The following is a 14,622-nucleotide window of genomic DNA, read 5'->3' on the forward strand; positions in this document are numbered from 1 at the left end:
GATCAATTGTATGTTAAACTTACTAAGTGCCAACAAAAGGGAAAGTGATGTTTCAGAAAACAAAACAAAACACACACAAAAAGAACAGGCCCAGCATGGTGGCTCGTGCCTGTAATTCCAGAACTTTGGGAGGCTGAGGCTGGAGGATTGCTTGAGCCCATGAGTTCGAGACCAGTCAGGGCAACATGGTGAAGTCCCATCTCTACAAAAAAAATTTTTTAAAATTAGCCAGGTATAGTGGCATGTGCCTGCAGTCCCACCTACTTAGGATGCTGAGGTAGGAGGATCACTTGAGCCCAGAAGGTCAAGGTTGCAGTGAGTTGTGATGTGACACTACAATCCAGTCTGGGCAAGGGAGTGAGACTCTGTCTCAAGGAAAACAACAACTTCCAGGGGAAGGAAAAACATGTGAATGCTGGGCACAGTGGCTCACGCCTATAATCCCAGAACTTTGGGAGGCTGAGGTGGGCAGATTGCCTAAGCCCAGGAATTCAAGACCAGCCTGGACAACGTGGTGAAACCCCATCTCTAGAAAAAATTAGCTGGGCATGATGGCATGTGCCTGTAGTCCCAGCTACTCAGGTGGCTGAGGTGGGAAGATTGCCTGAACCTAGGAGGTAGATCGAGGCTGCAGTAAGCTGTGATTGCACCACTGTACTCCAGCCTGGGTGGCAGAGTGAGACCCTACCGCAAGAAAAACAAAAAAAGTGAGTAACTTTTTGCAAATAAAAATTAAAAACCATCATGCTTCTGAGATAAAGCTCATTTTAATAAAGTCATACCTTTAAAAAGAGTTCATCAACTTAAAGACAATTAAAAGTATGTATTAATCTAGAACCTGAAACACACACACACATAACTAGTCTATCCCCAAATAAAAACCAAATTCCCACATTGATTATATGGCCGAAACACCTTCTACAATGGTGAAATTTACTTGATACAACTGAAGTTCTCATTGTGGAAGAAACATGCCACAGGTAGAAAAAGACTTTCAATTCTCCAGACATTAAAAACTTATTTTAATCAGTAAGTACTTTAATGGGAGAATTACGGCTATAGCTCCTTGTGATCGTATTACCATTTTGAAATTTTAACATCTGTGGTTTTCGCAAAGTCCTGCCAATCATGTTATTTGAAGTTTGGCAAAAGAAATGCATGTAACTGCTATTTTATGACCACTTGCTTAATTGTGATACTTAATTGTATGTAGTACCCTACACCCTACTTTCTAGCACAGAATCTGCCAACTAACTTTTGGAAACAGAAAATTCTGATCTACCTCATGGAAGACAACCAAGGTCACATATTACTTTTCTTTCCAGAAATAGAAAATTAAGGGCAGAAAAAGGTAACCTGCAAAGAACGCTGGTAACCCAGCAGAGTTACTGCTGAGCTGAACTGAATGATCGGCAGGTGGTATATACCGGTTGAGCCTTCCTAATCTGAAACTCTGAAATCCAAAATGCTCAGAAACTGGGGGGGGGGGGGAGTTTTAGACTTTGGAACATTTCAGACTTCAGATTTTTGGATTAGGAATGCTCAACTGGTAAGTACAATACAAATATTTCAAACTTCAAGATCAGAAACACTCTGGTCTCAAGCTTTCAGATAAGGAATATTCAACCTGTAATACTTCCTTTCCCACATCTAGTGTCAACGTCAACCACTAAGGAAGCTACTTCATATACTCCCAGTGGGGAGGAAAGGAGAAAAAGAGCTGTAAGAGTAATAGGAGTCCACCAGCACATGTCATTTGGGTTCCTCCAGAAGGCATGCCTGATCTAAGAACTTGGGTGCAAGCAGCTTATTTGCGGGAAGGAAATCCCAGGAAGCACACTTGAGGGGATCAGTGAAAGTGAGACGGGGAGAAAAGCTGACTGGAGGTTCCTCACTGCTGTGAGCACCTGGAGTTCAGTCCCTCAGGGCATGCCTCAGAACTCTCCCACAGGAGAAAGACCAGGTATCTCTCCACTTCCTTGTTAAGGGTTACTCCTGGGGCCATGACATTAAAAACTCTTAACACTTCTTGGCTGCCAGCATGGAGCTGGCTGCCCCGCACTCAGGCAGAGCAAGCTCAATCCCTGCACCTAAGGAAAAGAGCTTGTCAGCATGTTGGGGATCTGGCCACCAGGAGTGCAGGTGAACTGCGTGAAAGAGGGGGGCCTCCATAGCACCTGTATACAGCCTGAAAGGAATGTTTATTAAATTTAAAAAAAATAGCTGTTTTATTGTAGAAGCAGTGCAGAAGCAAAGCTGCAAAGACATAATAAAAGGCTCAAACATTGTGGCCCAGGAGTAGGTGCTAAAACATAGGAGGCAAAGACACCAACGTGATAAGGAGCTTTTGGGGACAAAATTTACATATGGATACTAATAAAGAGGTCATGTGCCAACAACCACAAAATCTAAAGAGTTTTTATAACGTGAGGTATGAAAAGGACTATTGGTCAAGAACTCGACTTTCCAAGTCAAAACTACATAAATGTGAAGCTGGAGGTTAGCAAACTATGAATGGCCCAAGGACCAAATCCTGCCTTCTGCCTTTTTATGGCTCACCAGCTAAGAACAGCTTTTGTACAGTCATGAGTCACTTAACAAGGGGGATAAGATCTGAGAAATGTGATGTTAGGCAAGTTCACTGTTGTATGAACATCAAAGAGTGTATTTACAAACCTAGACAGTACAGCCTACTACACACCTAGGCTATATGGTATAGCCTCTTGATCCTAGGATACAAACCTGTACATGTGTTACTGTACTGAATGCTGTAGGCAACTGTAACACAGTGATAAATATTTGTGTAGCTAAGTATAGAAAAGGTATAGTAAAAATAAGGTATTATTAATCTTATGGTACCAGAGATGTATAAACAGTCTGCTGTAGTTGACTGAAATATTGTTACATGGCTCCTGACTATTTTTAACTGGTGGTGGTGGTGGTGGTGGTGGTGGTGGTGGTGGTGGTGGTGAGAGGGGAAATCCAAAGAACAGTATTTTACATAATTTTATATAAAGTTGAAATTTCAATGCCCATAAACAGTTTTATGAAACACAGCCACACTACTGTGTTCACACACTGTCTATGACTACTTCTGCACTACAACATTAGACTAGAGTTATTGGGACAAAGACTGCATCGCCCACAAAGACCAAAAGCCCAAAAGACCTACTATCTATATTTAAAAAAAGAAAACTTTGCAGGCCCCTGCTGTAAGCAGGGTTAACAGTGTAATAAAACGTCAATTTTCCATCAATTAGGCTTCCAACTGTGGCCTCAGAAACATGTATCTCCCCTGATACCCATTCTTCCCTTTAAAACCTGACCCTCCCCCATCAATTCCACCTTGGCTTCTCAAAGGAGCTACCCACCTGCACCTAGCAAGAGAAAGGGACAGGATCCAAAGATTACGTACTGGACATCCTATGAGTGGTCTGTTTATCCACAGAAAAAAATAAGCTCTCTTACTGACTGGCAATGCTGGTAAAACTAGTCTTTTTCACCCAGAGAAACTAGTGGATGAATAACAATATAGGGAAAAAAAATTAGACAAAATAAAAGCAGAAATAGGAGACCAGAAAAAAATCAGAAGTATCAATACCACTCATGGCAAGAGATAAAAACAGAAAAGTAGGTGTTCTGACAGCAAAGTAGAAGACAGTGTTAGAAGACAGATAAGCTGGACTGTGGGGGCTTGTGACTTATGTTCACATACCGGGCTTTCGGTAGCATTCCTAAAGACTCAACACACTACCAACCTAGACAGCATTACTTGCAGAGTAATCACTACTACAGAATAAGAACATCAAACAGTGTTATAAAAATATTTGTGGATTCGTTGAACATATACTGTGTGCAAGAAGGCACTACTTTAGTGCTAGAGATATAATGATGAACAAAACAAAGTTCCAGCATCACTGAGGGAGACCAAGGTGGCTAGAGGAGAGGAAACGGAGATCAGTAGGAGGTGGCATCAGAGAGACAGGCAGGAGCCTTGTAGGTCACACTACATGGTTTAGGTGTTATTATGTATGAGATAAGCCCCTAGAGCAGTAGTTTTCTGCCTGATTGGCATTAGAATCATCTGAGCAGCTTTTTAAAAATACTGATGCCTGGCCCCACCCTAAACTAGGGCTATTCTGGTTTGTGAACAGCTGTCTGTTATTTTTTTATGGGCAGATGAAGGCTGGTACTTCCTATTCCACCATCTTGGTGACATCTCTCAAACCAAATATATCAGAATCTCTGTGGGTCTAGGAAATGGTTTTAAGTAGGAGTCATCTGTTTCAAAATCATTACTGATAATTTTGAAGAAGTGTGGTGATGGGGGTATGCAAGACTTCACTCTTGCAAGAGTGTGTGCAAGAAGTTAATGTGAGAGTGGAAATGACAACCATTTCAGTTATAATGGATGGGAGGTGAGGAAGCACAAATAAGAAATACAGGCAACTTTTTCTGGATATTTTACTGTAGCAAGGAGAATAATAGCAATAGAATAATAGCTGGTAGAATCACAGAATAATAGCTAGTAGATAGATAAAAAGGAAATGGCAGACCCAAGGAGCTTCGTTTTTAAAAAGGGAAAGCTATTACAGCATTATTTTAAAAGCAGCTGAAATGACTTCATATTTCAGATCATTTATAATTCTAATTATCATTCATTCATTTGCCCTTCAGCAGAATATCACTTCAAAACTCTCTAAAGACCTGACTGAGCCCTCTCGAACAGGCAAAGCAATATTTTCCCAACTTCCAGAAAATCAGCTCTTTCTTTGGTGCTGGCTTTATATTACACTACCTATCTTATTTTGAAAATAACAGTATCTCCACATCAAGTCACACAATTGGCTCTACTCAGAATATCACAAGAACATACCTATTCTATTCATCAGTAGCAAAAACAAATTTTATACACTGATGAAAATCCTGAGAAAAATGATGGTACACCAACTGAGAAGCATTTGCCCAGGCAAGCATAAAAGCTAACTGCACATCAAAAAGTACTTAAAGGCCGGGAGCGGTGGCTCACTCCTGTAATCCCAGTATGTTGGGAGGCCAAGATGGGAAAATTACTTGAGGTCAGAAGTTGGAGTTTGAGACCAGCCTGGCCAATATGGTGAAACCCCATCTGTACTAAAAATACAAAAATTAGCTGGGCCTGTTGGTGCACACCTGCAATTCCAGCTACTTGGGAAGGCTGAGGCAGGAGAATGGCTCACACTCGGGAGGCAGAGGTTGCAGTGATCCAAGGTTGTGCCATTGCACTCCAGCCTGGGCAACAAAGCAAGACTCTGTCTCAAAAAAAAAAAAAAAAAAAAAAAAAAAGCACTTAATGGCACAAATTGTGTGCACAGGTGTGTGTGTGTGTGTGTGTGTGTGTGTGTGTGTGTGTGAGAAGTAGTATATCTCGATGCAGTAACTCTTCTTTCGTTTGAGATGGAGTTTTGCTCTGTTGCCCAGGCTGGAGAGCAGTGGTGTGATCTCAGCTCACTGCAACCTCCACTTCCCGGGTTCAAGTGATTCTCCTGCCTCAGCCTCTGGAGTAGCTGGGACTACAGAGAGGTACCACCATACCCAGTCTAGCAAATTTTTGTATTTTTAGTAGAGGTGGGGTTTCACTATGTTGGCCAGGCTGGTCTTGAATTCCTGACCTCAAGTGATCCAACCGCCTTGGCCTCCCAAAGTGCTGTACAGGCACGAGCCACCGCACCCGGCACGGATGCAGTAACTCTTGAAAGCACTTAGTTATCAAGTGTATTACAGCACAGCTTATCTCTAAAGTAGCCAGTTAAATCATAACAGACTATGCAACTCTAACTTGAAAAACCCACTGTGTGCAGAACAGATTTCAGACATCAACACACATTTAAGTTTTCCTCTAGCTGAAGACTGAATAGAAGCATGAACACATTATGATGACTTTAAAAGGAAAATGGTTATCAACAAATACTTATAAATAACAGCAAGCAAATGAACATACTACTGGATCACTAAAGTAGCGGTTTAGTTTCCTGTGTGACATCAAAATCCATAAGGAAATCACGTTGAAATTCCCTGATTTTGCATAAACTAAAGCTTTGGGAAACTTTCCATACATGAACTCCCTTACACGTTCTAAACTAGACTCTGGACTATGTTCTAAATAAACATTTCTGCTGTCCAGAATGGCAGGCTTGGTATTTCAAACATTAGATGACTGAATGCATGTGCACACACACACACACTATCAGCCTGGCACTTGGCCAGAAGTTAGCAAACATCATCGGAGTAGATTCATTCATCTGCATTATAAAACCATTCAAGGCGTAGACCACGCTCAAAAACTTGCTCTGACAGTCCATTTCCCCAAGGTCATGATTTTCAGTTATCCTCCAGGTATAGGTCAACTTTTATTCGGTAAATCTTATATTTCAAATTTCGATTTTAAACTTTCAGAAGTAACCCATCACAAATACAAGCTTTCACAGAAAGGCTCGGGGGTGGGGAGTTGGGTAAAAAGTTATACTATTATGAAGCCATCACTTGTTTTCCTTCTCTGGGAAAGAAAAGGGATTTTATGATTTACTCATAAATTTGGCTTGTTTAGTAATTCTTTTAAGTCAAGCACTACTTATAGTTTACTATACCTAGCAAAATTCTTACTTCTATAACAAATTTTAGTAAAATACGTTAATTCTTCAAAACACTTCGCCAGCATTCTGGAAAGAGTTATTTCTGTGTCCCTCCCTTATTTAACAGATCCCATCACCACCGTATCACGTGCGCATAACAGTATCTGACAGACACTCAAACTCCTATCATTAACACTGCAAACTGCTACAACATTGACTGAATCAACAAAAATATCCTCCCTCAACTGTAACAGAATGCTCCTCAAATTCAGGAAGTGGTCATACACTTGCTTTACAAATATAACATCTGTGTATTCTAAGGAACAGAAGGCTTGGGTTTCTCATCATTAGAGACTGAGAAATATTGCTTAGTCTACCAAACAGCTTTTGGTATCACAGTGCTCTCCCACTCCATGAGTCACCAAAAAAAAAACAAAAAAAGGAAGGAAGAAAGAAAAAAAATACATATTTCTTTTTTTTTTTTTTTTTTTGGAGACGGAGTCTCACTCTGTCGCCCAGGCTGGAGTGCAGTGGCCGGATCTCAGCTCACTGCAAGCTCCACCTCCCGGGTTTACGCCATTCTCCTGCCTCAGCCTCCCGAGTAGCTGGGACTACAGGCGCCAGCCACTGCGCTCGGCTAGTTTTTTTGTATTTTTTAGTAGAGACGGGGTTTCACCGGGTTAGCCAGGATAGTCTCGATCTCCTGACCTCGTGATCCGCTCGTCTCGGCCTCCCAAAGTGCTGGGATTACAGGCTTGAGCCACCCCGCCCGGCCAAAAAATACATATTTCAAAGCTTTTTGCTAGAGAATATTATGCCCCACTTTATGCAATTCCAGCTTGCTTACACTCTAGAAAATATGAGCTCAGAGAAGGGAGACATTATTGAAAACATCCTATTTAATGTTTTCCTAATAAGATTACGAATTCCTACTTGACTGTTTTGATACAGGCTACTAAGATGCAATTATTGGCCAGGCTCACGCCTGTAATCCCAACACTTTGGGAGGCTGAGGTGGGTGAGTGGCTTGAGCCCAAGCATTCAAGGCCAGCCTGGGCAACATAGCAAAACCTCATCTCTACCAAAAAAAAAAAAAAAAAAAAAATCCGGGCATGGTGGCCTGTGCCTGGGGTCCTAGCTACCTGGAGGCTGAGGTGGGATGATCCCTTGACGCTGGGTGGTCAAGGATGCACAGAAAGTTGATCAAATCTCACTCTTGTTGTTTCTGCACGAGAGTTGGAACCTATGCCTTACCACACATCCATGCACATGCCCAGGATTTGACTTGGGCTTTCAAACTTTGCACAGTAGCTGTTACTAACTTTTTGAGATAATATTCACATTCCTGGAGACTCAGTTCTGCCTCATCTAAATTACCAGAGACCAAACAAGGACCAGCCCAATACCTCCTGGACTTTATTTAATGCCATAATGTTGTCAGACTAAAGAGAAAAATGAAAGTTGATCAAATAACTTATTTTTTCTTACCTTAAGTAACCACATCTTAAAAGTAAGTAAGCAACTTAGAGTTTGGAATGAAAAGGAGGTTAAGATGTTACTTTTGGGGGGCATAAATTTCTAGTTGCATATTTTTAAAGTATTAGTTCAGGAAAGAAATGCAAAATTTGTTTAATATTCTCATATGTCCATAAACTAGAAGCAAAGCTTACATTAGATATTCTTTGCTAAAGCAACATGTCATTGTGACTTATAAGTACAGATAACGTTTTTGGGCACGTGACTTGTTTCTGATAAATATATATTTTTGTATTCTGCTAATACTGTAATACTCTGTGCTGTTTCCTTTTGTTTTAGGACCCTCTTGAGACTCAAATGAGATACAACTATTAACCATAATAAAGAGCTGACTGGAGGTAAAGAACACTACAATCCCAGTGTGCTAGTGACAAAGCCACTAAACAAGCTGGTCCTGACCTACTGTAAGCAAGCCATGCAGACTAAGCAGACCAGAAAACGTCCTTCTCCTGCTTTTCAGGTTACTTGCTCATACCATTTACCTACATCACTTAGTCGTTCATCTATTAAACTTACAAGACTTTTCCCTCTTTCATTTCACAGCCAGGCAGACTGAAACAATTACTGTACGTTTGCCCAAGACACCCTTGGAGAATCCTACTATGTTTTTTTCTGTCTACCACTGTATCTCAAACTTCTCACATTTCTGAGAATCCTTCTCCTTTGCAGTAGACAACCATGGATTCTACTGCAGAAAACTCAGAAGCCACAGATTCAAACTCTTTCACCTTCACGCCAACCCAAGCCTTCTTACATTTGGACTCAGATGGGCCTCCTGTCTTTGTGTTAACATGAAAAGGTGCCTCTTCCTGTCTATCTAAAGCTAATCCCACCTCCTATGCTCCGCTGCCCTTCCTGTCTTCTAGGAACCATGTGCTTCTCTCCTTACATTGGTTCTCCAGGGGTCTCATCCATTCTCATGGCTTTAAAAGACATTTACTTTCATCATTGGTGTCAGCAGCCCAACCTTCTGCTCAGACCGCCAGCCTATACACCCTACTGCCTATCTCACATCTCTTCTTGATGTCCCTCAGATAACTCAATTTGTCTAAAATGTAACCCAATTTTTTCTTATCCCTACTGTTATTATACTAATTAGCACCAACTGTCAACCCAGTTGCTCAAGCTAGGAATCTGAAAGTCATTGATACTCTTTCCCTCTTTCCTTACATTTGACAGTAAACTGTCAGATCCACTTCCAAAAACGTCCACTCCAGTCTCGACTGGCACCACCCTACTTCAGGCTGCCATCATCTCTTGCACTGACTACTGCCACAGCCTCCTAACTGGTCTCCTGCATTCCACTCAGCACTTTCCACACAACAGCCAGAGTCATCTGTTCAGCACTTTCATGCCACTCCCCTGCTGAAAATCCTTTGCAACTGCTTCTAACTGCAATAAAATCCAAATGCCTTATCAGGTCTACAAAGCTCCACACAATACGGCCTATCTACTCCTCCAAATGTATCCTGTGCTACTCTTCCTTTGCTCCAGCCACACTGGCCTTTTTTAGTTCTAAGAATCATGTAACTAAGTTCTTTCCTGCCTCAGTGCCCTTGCACATGCTACTCCACTCCTGGAATGTCTAACTCTCTCTCATCTTCCAGATTTTAGCATTAATTCCAAATTCTCAGAGAAGCCTTTTTGAGCTACCCTAGCCCTCCAATGTTCTATGTCCCTCCATACTGTTCTATTTCTGTATCCAGTGATATCACTGATCAAAACTGATATTTATTTTGTTTGTTGTTGGACAGGTGGGGGAGGAGAGTGCCAGCTTTCTTTCCTAATAGATTATGAACTGTCTAAGAAGACAAAGGTAATGCCTATTTTGATCACCATTATATTTTCAGCACCTAGCACAGTGCTGGGCAGGCAAGAAATATTTGACAAATTGAATGAATCCTCATTTTGAAAATTTTAAAGATCTCTCATTACTCAAAACAAGTTCAACAAGAAGCTTATTTTTAAGCCATCAATAAAAGTAAATACAAGTTTTACTAATTTAGGTGTATGTCTGAAAAATCCATTTTATCTTCAACTTCAGAAAACATACTTCAATCCTAACTAGAAGAGTGGCAGAGATTCCCCTAGAAAAAGGAAATAAAACTGAACAGACATTCTGTTCTCTCTCACCATCTTCTAAAAAGAATGAATTTCTTTGCTCAAGACAATCCCTATTGTACAAAATGATTATATTCCAAAAGGCCACTCGTAAGTCTGAGAATTCAGATTCATCATAGAAAAACACTATAAATAGTTAGGTTCCAAATCATACGATAAGTTACCCAACCAAAAATAATGTGACCTATACGACTAGCAATACTCTACCACACCAATTGTATCATAAAGCCTTTTGCAGAATGTATGGTCAGTGTTTCAACTTGAGAAGTAAGAAAAACTGCAAGCAATGGCACCTGCAGAGTGTGTGTTGGATGGGGGAAGAAAGGAAATGCTGCTGCCCAACTGTGAGGGAGACAATGGCTTCCTGAGGAATATAAAATTGCAGGGTACCTGGCTACTCCCTAGTCATCTTTTCCAGAATGCCAAGAATTAACCTGTTTCCCAGATACAATTTGTTGTCTTAAGCCAGGGTTTCTTTTCTCTACTAAACGAATGACAATAAAGAGTTTTTAACTTGCTTTGCTTTCCAATGCCTCAAATAAATAGACAACTCCAACTCTTCTGATGTTTCTACTGAGGTTATATTGCCAATAATGTGTAAAGACAGGGCCTACAAGTAAAATTAATGCTTAAGTTTGTAAAAACAACGTCTGTAATATTATCCCTAATATTGACTGAAATGTAAAGGACACTAGGCATTAATCTCAGTATTCAATCACACACTCTCCTTACTCTCGACCCCTTTAGGTCTTTCTCCTCCCAAATTTCTCTTTCAATTTTAGAGTTGAGGACGATGGGGCATCCTGCTTTAGGATGTGCCCTCCTGTTCTGATCTCTTTAGTCACTCAGACCTTCAAAAAAGGGAAAGATGAGGCAAATGGATGAAGAGTGTGGCTCTTCAGGTGTATAATCAATGCACTAATTAATAAATATTTTCCAAGTAACTATCATGACAAGCACTAAGTTGGGCAATGGGATATAAAAATTAGTAAGAATTACCATCCCAGTGGCACTTACACTCCAAGTGAGAGACACAGACAAATGAGCTAAAAAGATAAACAAAATGTCACAGAAGCAACCAATGTTACATGTGAAAGATTAATTAGCTTAGCCTGGCATTTTCACCTGGGTCTTAAAAGATGTGAGAGTTCAAACGTGCTGAGAGAAACCGTCCTGTAGGCAACGGAGGCTCTCAGATTGTTTCATTAACATGACTTTGATTTGATTATGAGGCACAAATTAAGAGTCTGGCAGCAAATTTACTGCAATATTCTATGGAGCAGTGCCTGACATACGGCAGACGGTGAAGAGGAGGCAAATGTGAGGGAGTTGTCTAAGCTAGAATCATGGGTCTCGAGGATACTGATCTCAGATGAGAGAGGACAGCTGGAAGGTGAAGAGGGGAAGCCAGAAAGCTCCTAACTTGATAATTAAATAGATGATAATAATAGCAGTAAGATTTGTTAAAAGGGACGGGCACGGTGGCTCACGCCTGTAATCCCAGCACTTTGGGAGGCCAAAGCTGGCGGATCACGAGGTCAGGAGATAGAGACCATCCTGGCTAACATGGCGAAACCCTGTCTCTACTAAAAATACAAAAAATTTGCTGGGTGTAGTGGCGGGCGCGCCTGTAGTCTCAGCTACTTGGGAGGCTGAGGCAGGAGAATCGCTTCAACCTGGGAGGCAGAGGTTGCAGTGAGCCCAGATTGCACCACTCCAGCCTAGGCGACAGAGCAAGACTCGGTCTCAAAAAAAAAAAAAAAAAAAAAAAAAACAGAAAAAGAAAAAAATAAATGTTAAAAGATAAATACCATTATAATCTCTTTGTTTTATAGATGAGAAAATGAAAGGAGAGAGAAGTTCCATAACTTGGCCAAAGTTCATAAAGTTAGCATATGTAGGAATTAGGATTTGACTCCAGATCAGTGTGATTTCAGAGGTGGCACTCTTAAATAACACTCCATTAGCCAAGATAAAGTTACGCAGAAGAGAAGCAAGTCTGGGTATGTTGCATATGAGGACAAAAGACTAATGTCAGGACTCATTTACATTTCACAGTAAAATCCTGATGATTATCCTGCTCGTCTCTTATAGGAAATAGGTATTTAGGAGAAAGAAGATAGAACATCCACAAGGAGGCAAAGAGATTATTAAATAAAGGAATATTTTTATTACGCATGTCTTTCACTGATTTAATAATGGCAACCACAGACAATAAAACTCAAAAAGGTTATGGTTAGTAGCCATATAACTACTTGAAGAATGCATATACTAATATGCAAAATTAAACTGATTCTGAAACAACCAAAGAACACAGATGGCTATGAATGCAAAGAAGCAATTAAGAATAATAATGATGTACTCACTTTTGGTTTTATACTGGAAATTAAGACTTCTACTGTCCAAAAATAATTGGAATAACTTCTGAGTCATTCCTCTCTTCCTTAAGACTGTTCATTGGTAATTAGATTATTCTAGAAAGACCAGAAGCGAATTCCTAAATTACTCTTTAATCTACTTCTAGAGGGACAATCCTCCCTTCCGGAACTACTCTGTATTCTAGAGGAACAGAATTCTCAACAGTGCAATCTACAACACTATCATCCAGGACCTAACTTAAGTTTTTATAATGAGTTTCCACAACCATGAAAAACAGGAAAAGAAAGCTTTAAAAAAAGCCCCAACTCTAACTTACCCAACATATACTTTTGAACTCTGCTGAATCTTATTCTCTCGTATGGAGTTATTAATCAACAAAATGTAAAACAACAAACAAAAAACACTGGCAATGAAGCATGTAAATATTTCCTCCCTACATTTCTGCCCCATCCCATCTAGCAAAGTAAGGAAAGACCTACACCAAGATCACACAACAGTCATTATAGTAATCTAATCTTTATATCTTTGAAATTAGATACTATTTATCTCTACAAGTTGTATTTTACTTTTTCCTCTCCCTCAGCTTTTCTTTCCATCCAAGTAATATGGAGTCTATCCCTTAAGTAGCTGCTAATGTGTCCCTTCCTTTCCTTCTACATCGCCTTAGTTCAGGTCCCCAACATCTCTACCCTGAACTACTATAACCCCATTTTCTACAACACTATCCAGAGTTATCTCTTAAAATGCAAACTTGATCAGTTTATTTGTCCACTTAAAAATTTTCCAAGTCTGAGCCAGGTGTGGTAGCACCTGCCTATAATCCCCAGCACTTAGGGAGGCCAAGGTGGGCGGATCACCTGAGGTCGGGAGTTCGAGACTACCCTGACCAACATGGAGAAACCCCGTCTCTACTAAAAATACAAAATTAGCCGAGCGTGGTGGTGCATGCCTGTAATCCCAGCTACTTGGGAGGCTGAGGCAGGAGAATCGCTTGAACCCAGGAGGCGGAGGTTGCGGTGAGCCAAGATCGTGCCACTGCACTCCAGCCCGGGCAACAAGAGTGAAACTCCATCTCAGAAAAAAAAAACAAAAAAACAAAAACCTTTCCAAGTCTGTTTACTGAATGAAGTATCTTATAATCCGTTAACAGGTTCCACAAATCTGTGCCCCACATTGCCTTTTTCTAGGGCTCTTACCACACCCAGATGCAGCTTTTGTTCTGGCCTGGTTTGTGGAACAAGCTGGTGTTTCAGATCTCCTTGATTGGCACCTTTTCCTTTCCCCCTTTATCAAACTGGCAAAATCAGACACCAGTACCAGCTCAAATATTACCACCTCTGAATCTTCAATGACCCACCTGTCAAAGCAGCAAAGTGTACCTTAGCACTTTGAATGATATAATTCATTGTAATTTATTTTATGTAACTAATTTCCCCACTAGATTAAGAGTCTTTGATTTTATCTTGTGTCTCAAAAGCAGAGACCAGAGCCAATAAACATTTATAAACTACTTGTAATATACAAATATTTGTAATATACAGGCAGCATGTAAAGCATTCTTAATAATCTACTGAAAAACTGTAATTGTTCCAAGACAAAAGTTCATGTCAAACATTAAAAACTCTGTTGATTATAAATGTACATATGGAAATGGAAAAAATAGCAAAACTAATGTTTATTTAGTGTACTGTAATTAAAACATTAAAAACATTGAGAAGTGTTACATTTCTTTGTGAAAACTTAAGAATAGCTTAAATAGTGCTTGTCTTCTCCTCATAGAACTTATGAAGTGGAGCAAGTATCTCTTATGCCTTTGCAAGCTATCACACTCCTTTCTGAGTCTGGATCAACTTATAACATTTTATCCTTTGCTCTTTCAGTATCATGAAGTATCTCTGACAGCTCCTTCAGTATGCAAAGTTTTTGCTAGTGTCACTACCTCTGGGACATCTTCATCCTTTTTATCATACCACTT

General features: G+C 40.3%; 1 protein-coding gene across 6 annotated transcripts in view; it reads right to left on the reverse strand.

Moving 5' to 3' along the window:
* The window catches only part of FERMT2 (FERM domain containing kindlin 2), a 96,068-nt gene that overhangs the window by 65,400 nt on the left and 16,046 nt on the right, over positions 1-14,622 (reverse strand). The gene's annotated exons all lie outside the window — the stretch shown is intronic.

Source organism: Macaca mulatta, chromosome 7 (assembly GCF_049350105.2).
Source record: "Macaca mulatta isolate MMU2019108-1 chromosome 7, T2T-MMU8v2.0, whole genome shotgun sequence".
NCBI lineage: Eukaryota > Metazoa > Chordata > Mammalia > Primates > Cercopithecidae > Macaca > Macaca mulatta.